Raw genomic sequence first — 26,808 nt, forward strand, 5'->3', positions numbered from 1 at the left:
TGGCTTGCTCAGTTCTTTAGAAACTGCTCAGGCCAAGTGGCATTCTCTTACCTGAATGCATTGTGTATTCAACAGCGTCCTCCCTTCCACTAACATAGTCTGAAATCAAATGAGTGTTCAGTTACCGTGACACTTCTCTTCTAGGGTGAGTCCATACTGGCTACAGATAATACAATTCCCAATTAATCTCAAATTCTTGGAGGATATATTTATGTTTTACTAATATGGAAGAGTCTGTGAGGGGCGATGGGTGCTTCTCATTTGTTAAGTCTGAGGGACTATTTCATTCTGTCCATTTTTCATTTTCCTCTCTCCCATCATGCATTTTTAGTCATTCTCTGGTGCCCCCTACACTATACAAACTAACGCCAAGCCTCAGAGATTCCTCTTGATGAAAGCCCTGATAGTCCAATCTTGCTCTACATTTTCAGTCTGCCATTTGCTAACATATTACATGACCAGCTGAGCCACCAAGCTAGAATAAACAGAATGCACTTTAACATACAGGGATATTTTACAAGAGATATATTCTCAAGTCTTGGAAACTTAACTGTGTGTTACCATATTGTCTTCCTTATGCTCCTTCTGTTTCTTAATTTCACACATCACTCCATTCTTTGAAGAATTTTTCCCCCAATGTGTTAAGAAACTGAGTCATGTCCTAAATTCTGTGGAAAAATCGGGAGGTTGGGAGGAGGTTTAGATCCACAAAGAGCAATCTTGTTTTCTCTCAATAAGTTAATCAACCTGGTCATTTCACATATAAGTTAATGGAGATAAAAATGCTTTGAAAACTCCAGAGCCATACAGAGCATCATTACAGGATTCCTTTTCAGCTGTGGGCTACAAATGGGTCATATGTCTGTCCTTTTGTACTTACCATGCTCATTTTAGGTAAAATGGTTTCACTGAAGTTCTAAAATGGAAGGCATTTCAGCTTTAATAGGTCACTTGATGTTTTGAGTAGTAAAGAGGTCTTCATTGGGAGAGAGATGTCCCTTACTAACCCTGTTCAAGTGCAGGGGTTGGGGTTGGTCCACCATCAGCTGATCACAAAATCAAAGCATATGCCTCTAGATATTAAAATACATTTGTTTATTCTAAGTCAGGGGCTTAGCTAATCGTGTGGCACACTAGCCTTTCAGGTTAATAGTTTCTGTCACTAAACCAGATTTTTTTTTTAAATAATGGAATGTCTCCGATCTTAGAGAACTAGCTATAACTAAAAACTGTTATAGAAGCTGGTAATTTTTTCACCTTCATAGTTCTGTGTTTCTCAGCTACATTCTGTGCTGTCCTGAAGTATGTTAATCAATGCATTTGTTACCACACAGCTTGACTATTGCATTTCTCTGGTGGCTGGCTTATCATCGTCTATAATTATTTCAACTCCAATTAATTCTGAACTTCTTTTGCAAGGTTATTTACTTGCTTTAAGCAGTGAGGCAACATGACACCTCTTTGATTTTTAAGCATCTGGTCAACTACAAATTGAATTCAATGTCCTCCTCTTTGCCTGAGCAGTCTATTTCAGTGACCCTTCTCATCAGATCACTGATACTAGTGGTCGTTGACTTGCTTGATCGGAAAAAAAAAAAATGCTTCCAGTGAGAGAAATACTGTCAGCATTACAGTCTTGAAGACTACAGAAGTAACACTAGAGTAACACTACAAGCGAGGACAACAGATGAAAAATAGTGGTAGAAGTGTGTTCATCCATGAGTTCAGAAGCGAACCAGACAGTTTTCGTGTTGGAACCCATTTATGAAAAGAAGAACAACCTGTTATGTCCCAGGTATTATTTTAGGCGTTCTAATTTCATCAGGTCCTTTGATCATCACCACAATTCTTTAGAGGTAAAGATTACTAGCTCTCCTAAACAATAGGCCAAGGGAGTCTTAGAGTGTGTACAGAAGAACTTGCTCAAGGACCCATAACTAGTAAGTAGCAATGTCTAGACTAGAATATGGGCTTTCTGAACAAGATACCACTTCAGAAAGAGCTAGAAGCAGCAAACAAAATTTTAGAAACTTATATGTATAGGGGAGTGGAAATAGTATGAAAGGAGAAAGTATATGAATAAGAATCCAGAAGAAACAAGGCCCAAAATGCAAGTCTTAAAACCAGAAAGTGATTGATAGGTAGACTAATATATGGAGATGGATGTCGATGGACCAGAGTCTTTTTATATAAAGAGACAAACAGTAAGTATTTTAGGCTTTGCCAGTCTTTAGGTCTCTGTCTCAATTACTCCACCATGCCTTTGCACTGCAAAAGCAGCCACAAACAATTCATGAACAAACAGGCATGGCTGTAGTCCAGTAAAATTTTATTAACAAAACGGGATATGGTTCTTGGGCATAATTTTCAGAACCTGTGGTCTAGACAAATGTTTCCCAGTACAGGTTGGCACCATCCCCCTAGAGGTTGTTTGGAAATAGAACCAAAAAAAAAAAAACAAAGCCAAACCCATTGCCTGTCCAGTCGATTCCAACTCATAGCGACTCCCTAGGATGGAATAGAACTGCCTTATAGGGTTTCCAAGATTGTAATCTTTATGGAAGCAGACTGCCACATCTTTCTGCTGTGGAGTGGCTGGTGGGTTCGAACTGCCGACCTTTTGGTTATCAGCCAAGTGCTTTAACCACTGCACCACCAGAGGGGGGATTTTTTTTTTTTTTTTTAATTGTCACAATGATGGTGGTTGAGGGAGGGTTACTGGCATTTAGTGAATTCCCTATGGAGAACAGTTCTACTCTGACACTATGGGGTGGCCATGAGTCAGAAATCATCTTGATGGCAATTGGTGGTTTAGCCAGAGATACTAAACATTCTGCAGTGCCTGGGGCAGTCCCGTCTAACTAAACTAGAATTGTCCTATGCTAAATGACAATAGCATCCCCATTGAGAAACACTGAATAAGGCAAAGATGAACAACATATACATTAAAAGTTCAAACCGCTATTCTCACTCCAATTTACAGAGATTAGAAATGGGATGTGGAAAGAAGCAAGACTTTTTAGAAGGAGGGAAGGAGCCCCAGTGGCGCAGTGGTTAAAACCAAAAGGTCGGCAGTTCGAATCCACCAGCGCCTCCTTGGAAACGTTACAGGGCAATTTCTACTCTGTCATATAGGGTCACTAAGAGTCAGAATAGACTGGATGGCAATGGGGTTTTTTTTGGTTTTTGGAAGATGACTATTTTTCCACTTGGTAGCTGAGTGTCTTAAGCAAGCTCCCTGATATCTCTCAGCTTTGGCTCCTGTCAATAGAGAATAATCATAACTTCCTCACCAAGTGCCATAAAGATTTAAAGGAAGAATATATGTGAAATTGCTGGAATAGGGCATGGATTATAATAGGCTCACACTTTCCAATAGAAATATAATATGAGTCACACATATAATTTTATATTGTCTAGTAGGCATTTTTTTTTAAAAAAAAAAAAAGGTAAAAAGAAACAGGTAAAATTATTTTTAATTACATGTTTTATTTAAAAGGATCCCTTGTGGCACAGTGGTTTAAGTGCTAGGCTGCTAACCAAAAGGTCATTGGTTCCAACCCACCATCTGCTCTGTGGGAGGAAGATGCGGCAGTCTGCTTCCGTAAAGATTTGCAACATTAGAAACACTGAGGCAGTTCTACTCTGTCCTATAGAGTTGCTACGAGTCAGAATTGACTCAATGGCAATGGGGTGGGGTTTTGTTTAACCCAACATATCCAAAATCCTATCATTTTAACATGTAATTAATATAAAAAAATATTATTGGGATATTTTACATTCTTTTTTCCTTACTAAGTCTTCAAAATCCGGTATGTACTTTATACCTACAGCACATCTCACTTCAACCCAGACACGTTTTAAATGCTCAATAGCGATATGTGTCTAGTGGCTGCCATATTGGATAGCACAGATATAGACCATGAGCTAAGATTACATCCCTCCAATTTTTTAATTCCCAGAGGTCACTGACTCCTAGTCAGTGTGGGGACCCCTTCCTGTCACCTTCCCTTATTCCAAGTCTGCAGATGGAAAATAACCCCCACCCTTGCAGAACAGGAGTCTCCCAACACTTCCCAGATTTCAGTTATGAAGGAAGTACTTCCCAGATTGCACCGCCCAAACTTAACTGGATGCAGAATGAAAATAACTAAGTATAATTTCTTCATATTAAAATCCCCTAATGCCCAGGAAATATACACCCACACACACACACACTTTATGTATTTAGAAGATAGCCAGATAGTATTTGGTGGTGCCCCTTTTCAGAAACACCAAACGCGTGCTGTCTAGTCGATTCTAACTCATAGTGACCCTATAGGACAGAGTAGAACTGCCACAAGGAGTGGCTGGTAGATTCAAACTGCTGACCTTTTGGTTAGCAGCCAAGCTCTTAACCACTACGCCACCAGGGCTCTGGTGTCCCTTTAGCAGGCTCTATATTGGGCAATTGCCTGAATGCAATATACTAAATTCTGACTACCCAAGAATACCTGGTAAGTTTAATATTCCAACTCTAAATACGGAGGTACTTTTAAGAAGTCTAGCAGAAGGGTAGTCACAGAGTCAGACAATTCGTTCAAAATGCTTAAACAAGCCCTGTTGGTGGCCCATAGATGTTTACGATTAATGTAGGTTTAATCATCACATACCATAAGAATTCAACTCTTCTAATTTGCTTTTTTTTCCACTACTGAAACAACTGAATTCTCTCTTTGTTAGAATTTTGGATCTTGCCAGCCAAAGAAATTTATGAAAAGAATATATGTGTGTAGGTGCTATATATCTAAATGTCTATATGTCACAAATTTATCTCATTAGCTCATGCGTCCTTGTGCTGAATTTGGCATAGACAGTTCAAGGCCAGAGGATGGAAATCCAGAAGTTATCCCCCCTATCTTTCTCTAATTATTTGGATCTGAATTCACTGAGAATGAATATGGATACATTTCTAACTTTTAGGATTATGGAGGCGCCTACAGCCTGCAGTGACTTTCATTAAAGTAGATGTTCTCTCCCAAGCAGTATGACTCCACAGACTCCAAGGTGACTGACTGAAACCAGCCCCGCTTGGAGAGAAGCAGATCTTTTTGAGAAGATTAGCAGTTCAAGAAAAATGCTATTTGTTGATTTGTACCCTAGTAAAATCCATCCTTTTCCAAAGACTTTCCTTTTACCATTTTTTTTTTTTTTAATAAAATCAGGACATGGAAGGATACTATTTGCTTAGTTAAAAGAACTTTTGTCCAAAAGCTCACACCTCCAAATATAATGTAATGTAATGGCGCTTGCACCAAGTAAGCAATTGGGTCAGACTCCACCCACCTCCTAAGCCGTCACCCCGCAATACCTCTGTCTCACACACACACATACACACACACACACACACACACACACACGCAGCATGTACACACGCACACACACGCACATCACATATGCCCCAACAACTAGTGGTTAGGAAATATTAGAAACAAACATTTTTCTAAACAGTGTACTTTGGGACAGTCTCTAAAAATATTGATCTGGTAAAAGGCAAGAAAGGCTAATGAATTTCAATCCATATGGCCTGCTAATGAGAGTCTTGCAAAGGCTGGAACACCTATTGATTAACCTGCTTAGTATCTTCAAACCAGTGCCTTGACATGGGGAATGCCCACTCGGCTGCCTGTCCAGGAGAATAATGTCATTGTTTGTTTTGCACATGCCAAGAGGAAGTCTCTGCTGATTCCCCAGATGACAAAGGTGCAGCCAGGGCTTTCTCGCCGCCTCTTTGGCAACAAAAAAGCTGCCCCTCCAGATGATAGGCTCCTTCCCCCTTCCTGCAGGTAACTGTCAGTCAGCCGGGGTGTGAGGTATGATAATTCCATCTGCGCCATTCGGATTGTCAGCTGCATTGTTCTGCTCAGTGTGCTGTGGATTGTGAAAAACAACCAGGACAGATGATTTTAAGTAATTGCTCTGACAGAGACTGATTACTACAGTAACAACAGTCAGTTATAGTTAAGGAGTAGCCTTGGCATATGGTCTGCATTTGATGTGGGAAGGAGAGTGGGAGAGAGGAAGGCAAAAGCTTTATAATTTTACAGATTGCTTTATGTTTTATAATGACTGAGTTTTCTTTTTCTTCACTTGATTTGGAAGATATCACCAACAGAAGCCTGAAAAAAAATCTAAATATTGTTATAGATAAAGGAATGCGAGGATCATATTTAACTCCTATTAAGATAAACCATAAAAATGATTAGGAATTGTGAGACCAGTAAAGATTCATTTCCACAGCATTTATTGTTCTGTGTATTGGGGTTTGTTTTCAACTTTGTGCATTCAATGACATCCTTTGTGAAGTCTTGGTCATACGCTGCTCACACAAAACTATTGAATTCGTTTTTGAAAGATGAATCATAAACATTAGTGGCTTACTTCCAAACTAGTCTGATATTTCATTCATGAAAAATGCTTTAACAAACTATCCAATGTATATATATTTTTATAAAATACTATATGTCTAATACTTAACATAATGAAAATAGACTTATCTGCTTTTGCTTATTGAGAAAGTAGTAAAAACAATCACAAATGGATTTCATTAAAAAAACACTTAGCACATTTGCCATAAACAAAAACAAAATACCTATTTATTTAACTTTGTAGCAATGCATAGAGAAACAAAATAACTAACTGGTTTCATTCTAGTTGGGTTTCTAATTTTTATACTATTCTTATTTTTAATTTTTTTCCATAATACCCAAGAAGTGCCATATGAGATTATATGCAGGGCAGTGAACTAAAAAGCTCCTTCAAGAATAATTGAAATGATAGTGATTTTTTAAAATAAATGGTAATGTGCTCAATAAAATAATTCAATACCAGATAAATAGGAAAGTCTTTGGAATAAAAATTAGGGTAATAATTTAACACTGTGAAAAGTAAGTATGATAAAGTACATCTGAAGGACATTAATTACTTACACGTGTGTGAGCTATTGTTGGGCACATAATGGCTGATTCATTTGCCAGCATAGTTGCGCTGCTCCCAGTATTTTTTTAACTCATTACTTTGTAAATCTCTTCTGCCATATCTTGAGAATAAAAGGTACTATTTTAAACCTACTTCTGTATATTAATTAGTGTTCAGTAAAATAATTTTCATCAGTTTTTATTTAAACAAGGGATAGTGCTAGACTAAGTAATATTTTACTGGTATGTTTGGGACTAGCTAGCATCCTAGAATGTCCAACAGGGTTATGAATATCACCTTCATTTCCAAATGAGTAAAATTAGAAGAACTATGATCCAACCACTTGTTGTACAGTCAGGCTTTAGAAGCTGTTTCCTTGTGCTAAGAAGTCTATGGAAACCATGGTGGTGTCGTGGTTAAGAGTTAGGCTGCTAACCAAAAATTGGCAGTTCAAATCCACCAGGCGCTCCTTGGAAACCCTACAGGGGCAGATCTACTCTGTCCTATAGGGTCGCTGAGTCAGAATTGACCCAATGGCAATGGGTTTGGGGGCTTTTTTGTTTTGTTTTGTTTTTTAAGAAGTCTATGTATCCAGGGAAGTTTGAAAATACGAGGACCTTTTTTTTCGGTGATTTGGGTCATGACCTGCCAATGAAGACATGTAAGTCATATTGCAAGTTGCCCTTCCAGCTATTGCAAACCATCCATACTAAATAAAATTCTCAGTTGGGAAAACTGGCAATTATTCAGAAACACTATGACAATTGGTTGTAAATAGCAGTTATAAGTAACTTTTTGTTTTCTAAAAATTGCTATTCTCCAATATGCTTGTCATCCTCCAAACACAACTATGCCTCAAAGAGCTGACTGCTTACACATTTAGGTGAATAAGCAAAGTGGTCATAATTAATTCAAATTAAATGTTTTCTTTATCAACTCTTTGAAAATCCTTTAGGCATTATTTAGTACTGATAATTTTTTATCAAATCTTTTAGGCATTATATAGTACTGATAATTTTTTATCAAATCTTTTAGGCATTATATAGTATTGAGAAATCCCTTAATGAATTATGAACTAAAGATATTCCTACTAAGGATTAACACTTTATGAACTTGTTTCTAAAACTTGATATTTTGTCCTTAACATTAAAGCCAGCTGAGGATGTTCAATAACATTTTGAGAATTGTTTCTAGTATTTTATCAGAATATACTCTTTACTCCCTATTTTCTTATACCTGGACAAATTCATAACTCTGTAACTTGCCTAATCTCTGAAAGCATTCGGGTTTGAAATGTTTGGAATAAAAAATGTCCAAGGTCTTTTTCTATATATATATATAGATAGATAGATATAGATATATAGATATAGATATATAGATATATAGATATATATATATTTAAATCTAAACCTCCCATTTTTTGAAAGGGGAAGCAAATTAATTTGTGGATATCTGAAGGCACCTTTGGTAACCTTCTAAATTTTGATTAATTGTATTTTAATCTCTTTTGAGAACCTTGAACACATACAAATTTATAGAATGTAATTAGGAATTTAAATCATTCTATTTTTTTTAATTCTTTTAACTCAGCTTTTTTTTTTTTTTTTCAGTTATCTGTTACTGCATTACAAACTACCCCAACACTTAGTGGCTTACAACCACAGCAATGAATTATTTCTAATGATTGTGTGGATCAGGAATGTGGGCATGGCTCAGCTAGGAAGTTCTTCTGCTCCATCTGGCATTGACTGAGGTCACTCATTTAGCTGGTTTTAGTTGCACTAGGCTAAGCTGAAAGATCCAAAGAGGCTTCAGTCACCTGGCTGGCTTTCCAATGCTCCTCCACATGGCCTCTTACTCTTCATATGATCTTTCCTCATTCAGTAGTCTTGCCTAACCTTCTTTAAAGCATGGTGTCTGACTTTCCCAGAAAGAAGAAATTTCCGGTCGTCTTAAAGTCTAGGCCCAGAATTGCTACATTATGTTAGATGAAACAAGTCTAAAGGCCATCCCTGATTCAAGAGGAGGAGAAATAGAGAATACCCTCTGATGGGAAGATTGGCATGTACATATAGGGTAGCAGGGTGAATTTTCCAATAGGCAAGGTAAACACAGTGCTTATCTTGCTTACCTGATCATCTGTAGTGAAAAATTCCACATTGTTTTTCACCACATAAAAGATTTTGCTTCTAGGTATGACTGGCATCTGTCTATTTCCCAACCCCACAGCACCTTCCTACATAATCAAAGCTTCTTTTCAAATTTACAATCTATGACAGGGCAGACGGCCCAGTAAGCACAGGTAAGCACGGGCTTACTTGTGCTTACTTTCAAAGATGTGGTGAAAGCCATGTGAAATTGTTCACTACAAATAATCTGGTAAGCAAGGTAAGCACCATCCTTACCTTGCCTATTGGATAATACACCCCCGTGCACCTGTCAGTTTGTCAAACTATAGGGGCTTGCATATTGCTGTGATGCTGGAAGCTAAGCCACCAGTATTCAAATACCATCAGGGTCACCCATGGTGGACAGATTTCAGCTGAGCCTCCAAACTAAGACAGACTATGAAGAAGGACCTAGCGGTCTACTTCTGAAAAGAATTAGCCAGTGAAAACCTTATGAATAGCAGCAGAACATTGTCTAATATAGTACCAGAAGATAAGCCCCTCAGGTTGGAAGGCACTCAAAAGATAACTGAGGAAGAGTTGCCTCCTCAAAGTAGAGTCAACATTAATGACTTGCATGGTGTCAAGCTTTTGAGATCTTCATTTGCTGATGTGGCACAACTCAAAATGAGAAGAAACAGCTGCAAACATCCATTAATAATCAGAATGTGGAATGTATGAAGTATGAATCTAGGAAAATTGGAAGTTGTCAATGGACTGCATAAAAATTGATATCCTAGGCATTAGTGAGCTGAAATGGACTGGTATTAACCATTTTGAATCAATCCTACAGTCTACTATGCCAGGAAGGACCAAGTGAAATGGCATCAAGTCCATCATCAAAAAGAACATTTCAAGATCTATCCTGTCAGTGATAGGATAATATCCATATGCCTACAAGGAAGACCAGTTAATATGACGATTATTCAAATTTACGCACTAAACACTAAGGCCAATGATGAAGAAATTGAATATTTTTACCGACTTCTGCAGTCTGAAAGTGATCAAACATACAATCAAGATGCATTGAAATTCGAAAGATGGAAACAAAGAAGGGATTGGTAGTTGGAAAATATGGCCTTGGTGATAAAAACAGCGCTGGAGATCTCATGATAGAATTTTGCAAGACCAACAGCTTCTTCATTGGAAATACCTTTTTCAACACCATAAACAGTGACTATACACATGGACCTCGCCAGATGAAATACACAGAAATCAAATTAACTACATATGTACAAAGAAGAAATGGAAAACCTCTATACCATCAGTCAGAACAAGGCCAGGGACCAACTGTGGAATAGACCATCAATTGCTCATATGCAAGTTCAAGTTGAAGTTGAAGAAAATGAGAACAAGTCCACAGGAACCAAAGTACAAACTTGAGTATATCCCACCTGAATTTAGAGACCATCTCAAGAATAGATTTGACTAGTTGAACCCTAATGACCAAAGACCGGAAGAGTTGTGGAATGACATCAAGGATATCACACATGAAGAAACCAAGAGGTCATTAAAAAGACAGGAAAGAAAGAAAAGACCAAAATGGATGTCAGAAGAGACTCTGAAAGTTGCTCTTGAACGTAAAGTAGCTACAGCAAAAGGAAGAAATGATAAAGTAAAACACCTTAACAGAAGATTTCAAAGGGCAGCTACAGAAGAAAAAGTAAAGTATAATGAAAGGTACAAAAACCTGGAGACAGAAAATCAAAAGAGAAGAACATGCTGGGCTTTTCTCAAACTGAAAGAACTGAGGAAAAAATTCAAGCCTCAAGTTGCAAGATTGAAGGATTCTACAGGGAAAATATTAAATGATGCAGGAAACATCAAAAGAAGACGGAAGGAATACACAGAGTAACTATACCAAAAAGAATTGGCTGCTATTCAACCACTTCGGGAGGAAGCATATGGTCAAGAACTGATGGTACTGAAGAAAGAGGCTCAAGCAGCACTGAAGGCATTGGCGAAAAATAAGGCTTGAGGATCGATGGAATACAAGTTGAGATTTTTTAACAAACAGATGCAGTGATGGAAGCACTCACTAGTCTATGCCAAGAAATTTGGAGGACAGCTACCTAGTCAACCAACTGGAAAAGAGCCATATTTGTACCCTTTCCAGAGATAGGTGATTCAATAGAATACTTAAATTATCAAACAATATCATTAATATCATATACAAATAAAATTTTGCTGAAGATCATTCAAAAGCCATTGAAGCAGGACTTCGACCGGGAACTGCCAGAAGTTCAAGCTGGATTCAGAAGAGGTCATAGAATGAGGGATATCATTGCTGATATCAGATGGATCTTGGCTGAAAGCAGAGAATACCAGAAAGATGTTTACCTGTGTTTCACTGACTATGCAAAGGCATTCAACTGTGTGAATCATAATACATTATGGATAACATTGTGAAGAATGGGAATTCCGGAACACTTAATTGTGCTCATGAGGAACTTGTACTTAGACCAAGAGGCAGTAGTTCAAACAGAACAAGGGGATACTGAGTGGTTTAAAGTCAGGAAAGGTGTGCGTCAGGATTGTATCTTTTCATCATACTTATTCAGTCTGTACACTGAGCAAATAATCTAAGAAGTTGGACTATATGAACATAAACAGGGCATCAGGATTGGAGGAAAACTCATTAACAACCTTCGATATGCAGATAACACAACCTTGCTTGCTGAAAGTGAAGGGGACTTGAAGCATTTACTGATGAAGATCAAAGACCACAGCTTTCAGTATGGATTACACCTCAACTTAAAGAAAACAAAAATTCTCACAACTGGACCAATAAGCAACATCATGATAAATGGAGAAAAGACTGAAGTTGTCAAGGATTTCATTTTACTTGGATCAACAATCAACGCCCACAGAAGCAGCAGTCAAAAAATCAGACAATGCATTGCATTGGGCAAATAGGCTTCAAGAGATCTCTTTAAAGTGTTAAAAAGCAAAGATGTTATTTTGAGGACTAAGGTGTGCCTGACCCAAGCCGTGGTGTTTTCAATTGCCTCATATGCATGTGAAAGCTGGACAATGAATAAGGAAAACTGAAGAAGAATCGATGCCTTTGAATTATGGTGCTGGCAAATAATATTAAATATACCATGGACTGCCAGAAGAACACACATATCTGTCTTGGAAGAAGTACAGTCCGAATGCTTGTTAGAAGCCATGATGGTGAGACTTTGTCTCACATACTTTGGAAGTGTTATCAGAAAGGACCAGTCCTTGGAAAAGGACATCATACTTAGTAAAGTAGATGATCAGCAAAAAAGAGGAAGATCTTCTGTGAGATGGATTGACACAGTGGCTGCAACAATGTGCTCAAACATAGCAATGATTGTGAGGATGGGCCAGGACCTGGCGGTGTTTCGTTCCATTGTACATAGGGTCGCTATGAGTCAGAATCGACTCAATGGCACCTAACAACAGGGAAGAGAGGAGCTGATGACAGATCTTTAGAAACTATCTTCATACCTTCTAAAAAATTAATTGCCTGTTGCCCAAGATGAGAAAACATTTTGGCCAGTCAAAATATCATCGATTTCCTTAATTTTATTACTCATCATCATGTGAACGGTGAGCTCATAAGTGTTTGCAACATCCACTAACCATATCTATCTCTATTTTTAATAAAATTTTTTATTCTCAACTTTACAAGATGTTTACAGTTTTTAAAATGTAAGTAAAACGCAACTTTGAAATATGATTTCTGACGGTGTTTCCCAAGAGAACCAACTTGAACCAAGCATATTGACATCTAATGTTCTAAAAAAATAAGTTTAATTTGGGATTTTGGAAAAGTTGATCTATATTTCTAGGCAGCTGAAGAGCTAGGACTGGCAGTTTGTTTTTTGTTTTTTGTTTTTTTCTCTCTTGGTCTTCTTCAAGATCAGCATTTAAAGAAACTTTGTCATGTTGTGAAACATATTATTCTCTATGACCGATCACTATGAGACTTGATAATACCAGGGTCCATTTGTTTTATAAAAACTTATTCAGTCTTACTTTGCTCTCATTATTTCTCAAAAATAAAAGGCTTTAAAAGTTATGATTCAATGTTCAGATCTTTACAGTGGCTTCTCAGAGCCTTTTATACCTAAATCATTTCTAAATATGGAAGTAAGTAGATGATTTGTTTTCCGGTTCTGCTCTGAAATAATTTTTTGTGTTTCCCCAACAGAAAGGAAGTCATATTATAGAGTGAGAATGCAAGCTTTGGCATCAGACAGACCTGAGTTTAAAATGCTGCTTCAACCAATTATAAAGCAAATGGCCTTTAACAAGTTACTTAGTAAATCATGGTGTACTCATCTCTAGAATGGGAATAAGCTCGTCTACTATATAGGGTTGTTGGGAGGATTAAATAGATGGTGTATGTGAAATACTTAGCTTCATTCTGGGACACAGCACTCGGTGAGTGGTAGCTTTCAATATTAAACTCAAGTCCAGAGTTTTAAAAAAAAATGCCTATTTTTAAATGGTTTGCTTGTTAAATGTGTTAATGTAAAAATGGTGATTGTTTCAACGTTTCTAAGCCTCAATAAGATAGACGCTTAGTTCCATTTTGTTTTTCATTAGAAGAGATGTGTTCATGGATCACTAGTTTCTCAAAAAGCTCCTTGAAAAACAGATATTGTAGTCAAATGCGTTGGGGAAATATTGTATCCTCTTAATTTCCTCACAGAGATCCAGGACATGCATGTTAAAGGCCTTAAAATGACACATGTAAAATTAAGAAATCCCTTTAAATTATTTAATTTAGCATATCGCAAACTTTAGTAAAATCTAAATACATAATAAAGCCAAACCTGTTGCCATTGAGTCAATTTTGACTCTTACATTATAGTAAAGCAGAATCATGAGAACAAAAACAATCAACCTACTATTTAGTCTAGCACTTTGAGGCCTTTTTTATTATCATTTTTGTTGTTGTTCTTTTCCTTTTGAATATTTCACTGAAGAATCAGGGACATTTAAATTTGTGGGTACCCAATAAACTTAATCTTACACTGAATAACCAATGAATTGTTTTTGTTAGGTGCTGTCAAGTTGGTTCCAACTCATAGCAACCCTAAGTACAACCGAACGAAACCCTACCTGGTCCTGTGCCATCCTCACAATCTTTGCTAGCTTTGAGTTCATGGCTGCAGCCACTGTGTCAGTCCATCTTCTCGAGGATCTTCCTTTCTTTCGCTGACCTTCTACCTTACCTTATACATTTGAAGATGTTTATGATAATTCAGGGTCATTTTTAAGAACATCAGTTCTTGTATTCTCCTACTAAACTTTAATACATTGTTTAAGGTTGTTTGCCCTTAAACTAAATGGTTCCAGACTACTGTGCTTTAATAGTTGATAATCTTGTATCTCTTATGATCAGTTCTGCCCTCTCAGTATGTCCATTATAGTCTCCTTCCTCATATGCTTGCTGGTATACTGAAATTTAAGGAAAGAGATAAACTTCCAGGAGAATTGAACAACCAATCTTGTTAAACCTATTACCTTAGTTTTACACACAAAATGAATTCTATAAACCCTGGCAGGAGGGTAGTTGCCTACCCCATTGAATAAAATGTTTAAGTTTTATGACAGTTGTCTTCTTTTTTTCTCAACTTCTTATTTTCTTTCCCACCACTCATTTATTAGGTTATAACCTCAAAGGCACAAATGCTTTGTGTTTTGGCATGTATCACAATAGCTGTTACATAATAGTTGTTCAGTAGGATCAGATGAATAGATGGATAGATTAGTAGCTGAGTGGATGGCAGATGAATGGGAAGAAGGAACGGAGAGAAGGAGGAAAATCTTACAGATTCATATGGGTTCTGAAGGAATCATTGGAAGACAACACTAAACCAAATGTCCTTTTAAGTTAAGAACTAAACCAATCCTATGAAGCAAACTGACGTACGTAAAGACAATGTTTAGTAAAGGAAAATGTGCAAATGAATTAGCTATTTATGTTTTTGTTTGCCTCTGTCCTTAGAAATTAACTCTTTACTAGTGGGGTCAGTGTTTTAGCATAGCAGTGGGCACAATAGAGATAGTCATTATAGCTCATTATAACCTCATTAATTACGTATTATAAAATGCATTGTTTCATCCCCTAAAAGATTTTGTCAAGCAAAGAAATAGAAATACTTTTGAGTGAAAAAACTTTACGTATTTTTTATGCTCAACGCTATCTCATAAGGGCTTAGTTATCCCATGAAGCTCCATTATCTTGACTTCCCCCGTCCAGGTCTTTTGGATAGACAAGCGCCATAAAAGGAAGGGTCCTTCAACAGTGAGTCTTAAACATCGTGACATTTTGGTCCCTAGAGCCAACAAACTTTTCTTTCAGTGTGACAGAAGACATCAGTTTTAAAAAAATATTTGGATGAAACATTTCATCCAGGGAATCAGTTTAGCTGTGTAGAAACAGCTATCCACAAATGCATGCATCAATCTGATCTTTTTGGAGACGTTTGTCTAACACAGGTTAAGTCAGAATAAGTCAATGAGGGAGCGTGGAAATTTGAATGACAAACATAGAATGCACATCTCATTTTGATAAGATTTTTCCTTAAGAAAAACATTTTTAAAAAATCCCTGCACTTTTACAGAAAGAAGACTATAGCTACCACACGAACTTCACACGTTCATTTTACAGTGAGTTAAAGCAAGAGCAAAATTAAAATATTATGAGTTTGAGAGCATAAAAAGGACAGTAGTGGGAAGAGATGCTTTCTTTTCCCCTTGGATTTCTTTAAAGAAAAATTAATTTTCCAGAAATGGAAGCATTGTCTTCCTAAGAGAACAGGATATACAGTAATACTTTTAAAACACTTTAATTTAGCTAAAATAGAGAAGCAATGAGAAAATGATTGAAAACTTCTCCATGGTGCCCAAGTGAGGAGAACAGAAAAATCCCATATGGTATACTAGTTACAAGTTAAGTCCTCTTAACTGATTTATTTTACCATTTTTTTGCTCAAGTAACCTATTTAAAAATGCATCCATGCATAGATTGTCCCTATTATTAATAGTAAATGTACATTTCAACCCGTCAAGTTTTTCTAGCCCCACTTTTGCAAGGTTTTTTTTTTTTTTTTTTTAAGGAAAAAAAATTTAAAAAGCAAAGGCATTTCCTAGGGCACATGCTGCCAGACACCCAGCATTTATCTTATCTCAGTTGATGACTTTCCTTTTATCCTGAAATGATTTGACAATGACTCTATGATTTCCTGTACAAATTACCCTTTGAAAGTGGCAGTGGCGCTTGGCAGCGATCTTCACTTAATTACTGAGTGGATTATTAGCATACGACTCCCCCCCTCCTTCATCTCTTCATATCTTCTAGATTGCGTTGACAGTTCCCTTTCATTGCCTGCTTTAACTCGCTGAATACTAAACATTATGCAGATTGCAGCTGAGAAGTACCCAGGCTACTCCAAACCCCTAGTCTGCACCAAAATCTTTTTGATGGAGAGTAATTTACAGGTCAGAAATCAATAGTGTGTCTGCGAAGTGCATTTGTGGGTTCTCTTAATTTAGGTTGGGGTGGGGTAAAGCTGAGCATTAATGTTCAAATGTGAATATTCCTCCACAATCTTGCTGAAAGACAATTAGTTTTGTTCCTTTCTTTAATATTCTCTATCTTTAAATAGACTGAGAGATTGAAATTCTGTTTATCTTTGTACTCATTATGCTACCTAACTTGGCACGGGCGGGTTAAAGAGTCCTTGTTTTAAGAAATGACAAGTTTTATTCTGAAGTCCGTAAGTTGATAAGATGACCTCCTCATCATGTGTAAATTGTTACTTATTTTTGCCAGGGCAAGACAAATTCAAATGATAAATTACAAAGACAATCTCCGGCAATCTCAGAAGGAACCTTCTCTTCTGTCTTGGCTCTCATCATTTGGCACAAATTTGCACATATGTCAGGCGTTCTCCATCCAGATCTTTATCCTTTTTTTTTCCCCCTGAATTGCATCCTAAAGCATCTTCCAATTTTCCTGGCTATAGGAGGGACATAAACCCTTCCCGTTTCAGCATAATGGTAAAGCCTACTTATTTATTTTCCCTGCTCCTTGGGATGAGAATAGAGTACATGAGTGATTTCAGAACTTGGTGGAAGTGACACCAAAGCAATAGGAGTCAGCGCGGGTTGGGGGAACAGCTGGGTGCTGACTATGTCATCTCCATTCCAGGACTATCAACCACCAGCTTTATTCTTCTAGTGTTACATCTGCTATGAAATTTCGGTCTTCCAGGTGGCAGCCCAACATGCTGTCCGGTGCGATCAGGCCATTTAAATGCTTTGAGCTAATGCTGCATATCCATTTTCTAAACAAGTTAGCAGATACCATATGCAGCAATTAAAGTTTTATTGAGTGGTGCCTGCTTACCATACTGAATTTGGATTGGCTACCATCTGTCTCAAAGCCTGTGGTACCATCCCAGTTGCTTGAGAGAGCATTTGTAAGGATAGAAGATTTTTCTCAAGTTCTGAAGAAGCTGCTCACATTATTTATTTATTTATTTATTTTTACATGCAAGCCCACAAAAGTGGAATTGGTACAAATGAAAAAATACCAGACAATTAGAAGTTAGGATTAAATACTTGTTTTTGAGTGTTATAGGCCACTAAACCAAGAATGCAGAGTCTTGTAGCTTCTGCCCTGGCTATTTTCAGTATATACGGTTTGTCTTAGTTATCTGGAGCCCTGGTGGTATAGTGGTTAAGACCAAAAGACCAGCAGTTCAAATCCACCAGCTGCTCCTTGGAAACCCTGTGGGGCAGTTCTACTCTGTCCTATAGGGTCACTATGAGTAGGAATTGACTCAACAGATATGGGTTTGGGTTTTTTTGTTTGCTTTTTTGTTTAGTTATCTAGTGCTGCTGTAACACAAATACCACAAGTGGATGGCTTTAACAAAGAGAAATTTATTCTCTCACAGTCTAGTAGGCTAGAAGTCCAAATTCAGGGCGCCAGCTCCAGGGGAAGGCTTTCTTTCTCTGTCAGCAGTGGAGGAAGGTCCTTGCCATCAATCTTCCCCTGGTCTAGGAGCTTCTCAGTGCAGGGAACCCAGGTCCAAAGGACACGCTATTCTCCTGGCTCTTGTTTCTTGGTGGCATAAGGTTCTTCTGTCTCTCTGCTCAATTCTCTCTTTTATATCTAAAAAGAGATTGATTTAAGACAACCTAATCTTGTAGATTGAGTCCTGTCTCATTAACATAACTGCCTCTAATCCTGCTGCATTAACATTATAGAGGTGGGATTTACAACACTTAGGAAAATCACATCAGATCACAAAATAGTGGACAGTCACACAATACTGGGAATCATGGCCTAGCCAAGTTGACACACATATTTGGGGGACACAATTCAATCCATAACAGGGCTATTTTCAGTATATAGGTCTTGCTGACTATGCTAATTTTCAAAGACATCTCCTGTGGGCAACTCAATGGACCAAGAGTAGAACTAGGAAGTTGTTCCTGTATGCCTTCGAGTTGATTCCAACTCATAGTGACTCTATATGACAGAGTAGAACTGCCCCATAGGGTTTCCTAGGCTGTAAATCTTTATGGGAGCAGATCGCCAGGTCTTTTCCTCCTTGGAGAGGATGGTGGGTTCCAACCACCAACCTTTCAGTTAGCAGCCAAATGCTTAATAATTGCACCACCAGGGCTCCTTAGAACTAGGAAGAGGACATGGGAATTGTTTTGTACCTGTGAGAATTAATGCAATTGTTGTCAGTTTCTCGGACAGTTGTACCCGGAACCACAGGGAAAAATTAAAATATAAATTTACATTTTACTCGCTCTACTGGTAAGTCTCTATGGAGACAAAGCTGTTTAAGATCAATCAAAGCTGAACAAAGGGTTTTGAAGAAAGCATTTATTAAAATTTAAGTAATGCTTAAATACATGAACTATGATGGTTTACTAATACATTGTTAATGTTTGATGTTTTCTCAGACATATTTATCTCTATACCTTTAACCTTCATGAATGCTGAGAGGATAAAACATATCATAGTGAAATTCAAAACCTCTTCAAATTTTTAAAATAATTGCCTGATCATTAGGGGGGTCTGACAGAGGGAGGACTGGAGACCAAACCTTTTGCCAAACTCTTGGGTGCACAGATTTTGGATAGTTCGATATTTCTGTGGACGCCTTTCTCTGTGGGGCAAAAAGCGGGTATATCAGAGCCTGTTGATTTTGTCTCTTTTGATCCTAACTTGAGAATTCTCAGCTGAAGCTTTGAATCTTGAAATTGTCTAGTTAATAGGAATAGAAAAAGCTATAGTTTCTAGACTGTCTTCATTACGTCGTGTGGTGATATTGTTCATTAGCGCTTCCTTGCTATTCAGGTCCTGGTGTGCAACGTCAAATTTCATGAGTGACAAGTTCATAGAATTGTAGGCTTAGGCCCTGTCTAGTTGGAGGAAATGTGGTTTGAAAGAAAACACTGACTGTGATTCGGAAGACCTGTATGTTAGCCTCAGAACTGTTATTCACTAGCTAAGAAAAGCATCAGTCTTTTGAGCTCTGTTTCCTTCTCTGTAAAAAAGTAGCTCAAAATCTACATCTACCTCTTTGAGTTGCTGTGAGACTTGTCTATAGTATCTCTATGAATAATCATTGAAATATGAAATGAAAAATAGTTTGTAAGTTTTAATGTGCTACCATAAATCCTACCCACCTTTCTCCAAGGTGAAATGTCATAAGTCAAATGTTTTATCTTTCATGAAGCCTTAAAATAACCAGAATCCTACATCCCACTTCTGAACTCAAATAGTAATGCATTTGTATCTGTCTTAAGACATTATTTCCTATTTTTAATAATCTCAGAGAGCATTTCCACAACAATCCTCTAGACCCTTCAGGTACCCCCTAGACCTACAGAATAAGAATCTGAAGTTAACCAGATCTCCAGGTGACTTGAATGAACATTAAATAGAGCAACACTGCTCTACATAGTAATTCTGATCCTCAAGAAATTATTTTCTTTCCAATTAAGATATTTAATATATAAAGATCCTGTGGGAGTTTAAAGAATACTAGCCCACTTGCATCATTTTAAAAATTAAAAAAATAAAATAAAACCCAGGATCCATATAAATTGTGACCTGAGTAAGATTAAGTATCTGGTTTATTCATGTATTCATTCAGCAACTATTAAATATATAGTGTGAACCAGACTTTGTAGTAGGCAAGGAGGATTCCATTTAGAATAAATCATGGTTACCCAGTGTCTAGAGGGCTTGCAGTCCAGTGATGGGTAGACTCAAGTTTTCTCACTCCTGTCAGGCGTTCCTTCAGTCATACCACACAGATCTTTTGAAGGTGTGTTTGATACTGCCTAGCAACTATCTTCACCTTTGTCTTATTTATCTTCACTACTATGATATTGGAAGATCTCTGCTTAATGAATCCAGTGAAATCAAGTGTCAGTCTTTGGTTACTCATATGTAAAGAAAAATGGAACATTGGCCAGCATTGGTGGATGCTCTAGCATAACACTGGCAGACACATCTTTTAGTAGGCACTTTGCACTTATTCCCCAATCCATGCCCATCCTACCTTACAATTAGTATAATTATCATATAATAATAATAATAGCTAATATATATTGAGGGCTCACTATATTCCAGTCATAATTCTAAGTGTGTCATGTGCATTATCTCATTTACTCCTCACAATTATCCTATGAGGTAAATATTATTATTATCCCATTTTACAGATGAGGTAACTGAGGCACAGAAAAATCAAGTAATTTGCCCTACATAAGAGAAAAGTAGAGATACATTTACCCTGGCAGTCTAATTTTAGAAGTCTATTCTCTAAGGTACATAACATATATATGTGTATGTGTGTGTGTATACCTTGTATATAATCTTAAGGAAATGATTGTGACTTTTGGAATAATTTCCTATGAATAGGACAGGTTGTTTCTACTTACAGATTTTATTCTTTCATTCCTAAAACTGGTATATCTCACACTGATGACAGTGGGAGTTTTCATTACATTAGTCCCAGTAACACTTCCAAAAGAATTAAACAAAATGATGAAAATCTTAAGCTTAATTAAAGATCTTTCATTTTCCTGACTGAAAGGTCAATGGAAGAGAGAGGAACTGCAGTTTCAATTATTTACTGACTCTGTAATGTTCTTCATTCATGAACAGTAATTCTTTAATTTTTAAAACTATAACTATCTTGTAATCATTTTCTTTTCTGCACAACATTGGATGGAGGCCCATGTTGCTCCCTTGCATTTTCACTGTAACGGTTTCTTAGAGTTATGTTCTTCTCGCCTTTCCTGTTACAGATTCTCACTGGTGGTTCATTTGTCTCTAAGTGACTGAAAAGTGTATTCGTATCGGAACAGCTGATTAGATTTTTATGGTGTAGGCTTGGTCATCCAAGTCAAAAGGGCGACTCTTTAACATCAATCTAATGGCTATCTCCTGTTTGCTCATTACTGCCTCATTTTTACAACTGGACTTGCCTGTTTCATGGACAGAATCCAAGCCTACAGAAGAGTAAACACCCTGACTATTGTGAGCTTCAGATCAAAATAGCTTCTTCTATGTTTTGTCAGTATGGAGTAAGGTAATAGTCACTGGGATTATCCTCCAGTTCCTAAATTGTTCGTATTCTTTGTTTTGGCTGCTTCCTGCTCCATTTCTCTGATTATTGGCAACCCAATAGAAAGTAGATGCAGAAATTGTATCAAATAACTGAGTATTGACGGGGGCAGATTAACCAGTAAACAAAGTACACACAGGCTTAATTGTGTTCACTTACTACTCTGTAGTGTACAATTGCACATGAGTTTCACATGAGTTTCACATGAGTATTTCACGGGAGTGTTTACTTCAGAAGTTGTGGTGAAAAACAGGTGAAATTGTGCATTACAGATTAGTAAGTAAGCACAGGTAAGCCCATGCATACCTTGCTTATTGGGTAATCCATTCCTGAGTATTGATGATTTGAAAAGTCTTATGAAGCTGAAAATATTGATGGAAAATAAGATCTAGGAGTTATCTACATCTGCATTTTACTCTCTTTTTCCATAACCTGAAGCAATCAAATGGTGCTTGCTTTATTCATTACTATGATAGGAAATTCATCACCATGCATCAAACACGCAAAGAGTATATTTAGCACATGTTGTCCGTTTGGAATGGACACATTTCTAGAACCTCACTATAACACTGCTCACTGTACTGAAAATTTCACCTGAAAGCCTGAACCGGTTCTAAGAGGACTACGTAATTAAATATCAAAAGAATTGCCTTATAAGGCTGTTATACCAAAAGCGTTCTCATGGTACAGTTCCTAAGGTCATATTGTATATATAGAGGTTCCAGGCAATTTGTTTCAATGAGCTGTACACACCAGTCTATAGCCAGTAGTCATTTCCACCCCATGGCCTCTGCTTAAAGGGTTTACCATTGATTGCACCTGAGTCCTTGGCTACACAAATAGCTTTGCTCCTCTACTCGGACCTTTTGTTGCCAGCTTGGTTTGTCAGCTACAGAGACCTCCTCTAACACACTACAAGTATGCTGCTTTGCTTCAAATTCTTCATTGGAGAGTTTCTGCTCTCCCTGTATGCAATCTCATATTTCTTTAACAATTATCTACTCAGCATGTACTCTAAGAAATACCAAAATACTGATGATCTAAATCCTTCAACAGTGTCTACTGACTAAAACACATCATCAGAACTCCTTAGACTAGCATTAAAGATTCTCCATCATCTGACAACCACCTTTCCTTGCAATTTTGGTTCCAATTTTTTCCTGTTTCCAACCCTCCCCCTCGATCAATCTGAATTACTTACTCCCTGTAAGTAATAATAATAAAATAAAAATGAGTGAGACCTGAGCCTGGCAGGATATATTAGTGACTCACTCACACTGGGTAGCAAGTTTGGAAACACTCTATGCCTGTGTCTGAGGACCGTGAATAGAGCAAGCCCTGAGACTGATGAGTACATGCTCTCTAGTGCCCCTATCTGACTCCCTTTGGGTGAGATGAAGTGACAGACTGGTCCACATTCTAGCCCCTTAAACTTAGTGCTTCCACCAACTACCCTAGGGGTTGGAATACTAGTTAAAAACAAACAAACAAACAAACATTGCTGTCATGTCAATGGTGACTCAACGCTACCATGTAGAATAGAGCAGAACTGTGCCGTAGGGTTTCCAAGGCTGTAAATCTTTATGGAAGCAGACTACCACCTTTTTCTCCTGGGGAGCAGCTGCTGGGTTCAAACCACTGACCTTTTGGTTAGCTGAGCACCTAATCACTGCACCACCAGGACTCCTGATGGAACGCTGGTATAAACCTCCAAAAGTAGGCTTGGGCCTCCTTAGCTCATATACCTTACTCCCTCCAGCTTGACTTTGGTTTTCTTGATATTTTTCTAAGAATCTCCAAAATTTCTTCACATAGATCTTCTGTATGAATTCAGATTGTACTTGATAGCAGAGAACATGCTTTTTCCAGAACTCTTGATAATGCAGCCTTGATTAGGCATGAATTTGCCCAATATACTTTAGATGTGTGCTCTGGAATATGGCAGTCAACGCATTTGAAATTCCATTCTTCTGTGCCACCACTTACACTTCCTTGATTTGTTTCCCTAGCCCCCAATTAAACACTGCAGGTCAGTCTCCAACCAAACCCTTCCCCACTCTGTTTTCCGGGTCCAACTTACCAGAGACTAAGGTCATGACATTTATGGATATAAAGGAAGTGTATGTACCTCAACTCAACATGTTTGCTATCTGCTTGGTCCAATCCTGCTCTGTCTTGATAAATAATGTTCACTTATTACTCCAGATCAGAAGTTTCTTTCACCTTTAAGAATTCTGTCCAAATCTATCAATTCTCTCTCCCCAGTTATAGATTTTATTTGAATTTGCACCATCTCCCCACAACTACTATTAGCTCACATCTATCCTTTACCCTAGGTGGCTTTCAGGTATCCCTCTGAATTGTTACTATAATTGTGAGTACTCCCACCTTTAAAATGCATTCAGTTGTTCCCTGTTGCCTAGAACATAAAGGTCAAACAAACTCTGAGGCAGAAAAAGTCCTGTAAGGGCTAAACTCAATCCACCTTCCTAGCCTCATCCTGTACTACTTCATGTACCTGAAGCACTTACAGGTGGCTATCCAAATGATCATGCCATGATACGTTTTCCTCATTTCTGTTGTCTCTGCCTAGAATGTCCTCCCCACTTTATCTTCCTAGATAAAATCAGAGAGGCAAGTTAGAAGATGTTTACAATATTCTAGAAGAAAAATGTTAGGTATCTCTTGTGAGCTAATAGTAGCTGTGACTTGACGGCAACGGGCTTGGTTTTGGTTTAATACTGTATTGTTATTCTGAATCTAGTATATATAGCATATAAATTAAATAAGTATGTTAATAAAATTTAAAGAACCAAGATTTTTAGCTCTATCCACAAAATAGACTTAGAAATAATTTCTAACCTAGAAGCAATGAACATCACTAGCTCCCAGACTGTGGTCTATAAGTGTCACTTTGCACTTTGAAATGGGTGTTTGGAGAAATAGCTGACTCCAAGTCCAAGTATTGAAAGTTGTAAGATGAGCCTAAAACATCTTGTTGAACTAGAAAAGAAGGAAGCTATTAAAGACTACTGAGGTTGTGTCAAAAAGACTCAGGAGCCAACATAAATAGTTTCCCACTAGACAAAGAAGGGACAATTTAAGATATCAAAAAGAATAATAACTGCAAGTAACTATTCTTCCCCACAAGAAATATAAAACAAAATATCCACCTTCCCTTAAAAAAAAAAATCAGTCCGGATCAGGTCAAGTCTCTAGATTTATCTACTAGTTTACGGAAATATAAAAAACAAAGAAGCATATTAAATGACACAACGTATCAATTGCAATCTATTAAATTTGCAGTCAGCAAATTCTCAAATATGGAAAACTCTACAGGACAGAAAAAGGAAGATTTTAAAAAAAAATTCACTGCAAAAAAAAAAGAGTGTCATATAAATATAAAAAGACAGGTAAATAGCAATTAAGTGAAAATTGTGGACTTTGGATTCCAATTAAAATAAAGCAACTGCAAATAAATAAATAAAAGCAAACAAACAAAATCCTTAAGAGCAATAACTGAGGAAGTTTGAACACTACATATTTAATGTCAATAAGGAATTAATGTTAATTTTTTAGGTGTGAATAATGGTATTGTGGTTGTTAAAAAAGTTAATAATAAATTCTGAAATATTTATGAATGAAATCGTAAGATATCTGAGATTTGCTTTAAGATAACCCAATAGCAACAAAATGGGAGGTTATAGCTGAAAAAAGAGTCGATGTTTATTAAAACTGAGAGATAGGAACTTCAAGGTTTTTTCTGCTATTCTCTCTAGTTTTGTATATATTTTAAATCATCCATTAAAAATATTAAAAAATGGGAATGATGTTAAAATCTCCCCTCCTCCCTGTGCTGCCAGATTGACTAAGACTGATTATCATATTTTAATTTTTTCTTCCCCAAATAAAAATCAGCAGACAACAAGGAGACCAAGTGGCCTTAAACTCTCACACTGACTTAAATGCTACAATACAGTGAGATGGTTAAACAGCCTACAAAGATTTAACTAATGATGGCTGGCTTTTGTAGAAGTATATTGAGTGTCTTATATGGGGCCAGTTTAACATGAAAACTCAATACGATATAATTTACTAGGACTTGCTAGAATGTCACTGGGTCCCTGGCATCAAGAAGAAGGTGACACAGAGGTATTCACCGAGAGAGATGAATAACAATAGTGTTATTAATTAATTAATTGTTGATTCAGGGAAGCAGCGTGGCATTGTGGTTAAGAGCAAAAGCTTTGGAGTCAGGTAGACTATTCACTGTTTTGTACCTGGTGAATTCACTATCGGTTTCCACTTCTGAAATTTAGGGCTAATAATGTTTACCTCATAAGGTTATAATGATAATTACAGAATTTACAAAGTGCCTGGTATATATGAAAGTGCTCAGTCATTGCAGTGATTATTATTATTGATCTGGTTAGTGATGATTATTGTCCAGGAAGTTGAAGCAGAATCCTAAGCTCAAAAGAGGAAAGCAGAAACAAATATAAAATTATCTGTGAAAGGCATATAACTCTTGGTTTATCAGTAAAAACTGGGACTCTCTGTTTCTTGCACCCAGCTAGAAAAAGTCTAAACTTCTTTTCTTCCAAGCAGCTCAGACTTCTTAAGCTGACACCTTGGAACCTGAGCAGACAACTGTCTGAGGAAGAATTAATTCTGATGAAAATACGCAGCTTTCAGTGCAGTGGTTCTTAAATATTGGCTGAGAAAAACCTCTTCTCTTGCCAAATCTCTAACCATGTATTCTTTGATTAAAAATGCCATTTGTAAGGAAGTCTCACAACTTTGTGTTTGTGTCACTTCCTTTGCCTTATAAGCAGAAACACATATAAAAGATGTTATACATATATGAGGGAAGGAAAGATAATATCAGATGTGAGCGGGGGACGTTTCACAAAGATGACATTTCAGCCTGATATAGAAGGATGAGTGGAAGTTTTTCATTGCTTCTAGGTTAGAAGAAATTGTTTCTAAGTCTATTTCGTGGATAGAGCTAAAAATATTCGTTCTTTAAATGA

Source organism: Trichechus manatus, unplaced genomic scaffold (assembly GCF_000243295.1).
Source record: "Trichechus manatus latirostris isolate Lorelei unplaced genomic scaffold, TriManLat1.0 scaffold00009, whole genome shotgun sequence".
NCBI lineage: Eukaryota > Metazoa > Chordata > Mammalia > Sirenia > Trichechidae > Trichechus > Trichechus manatus.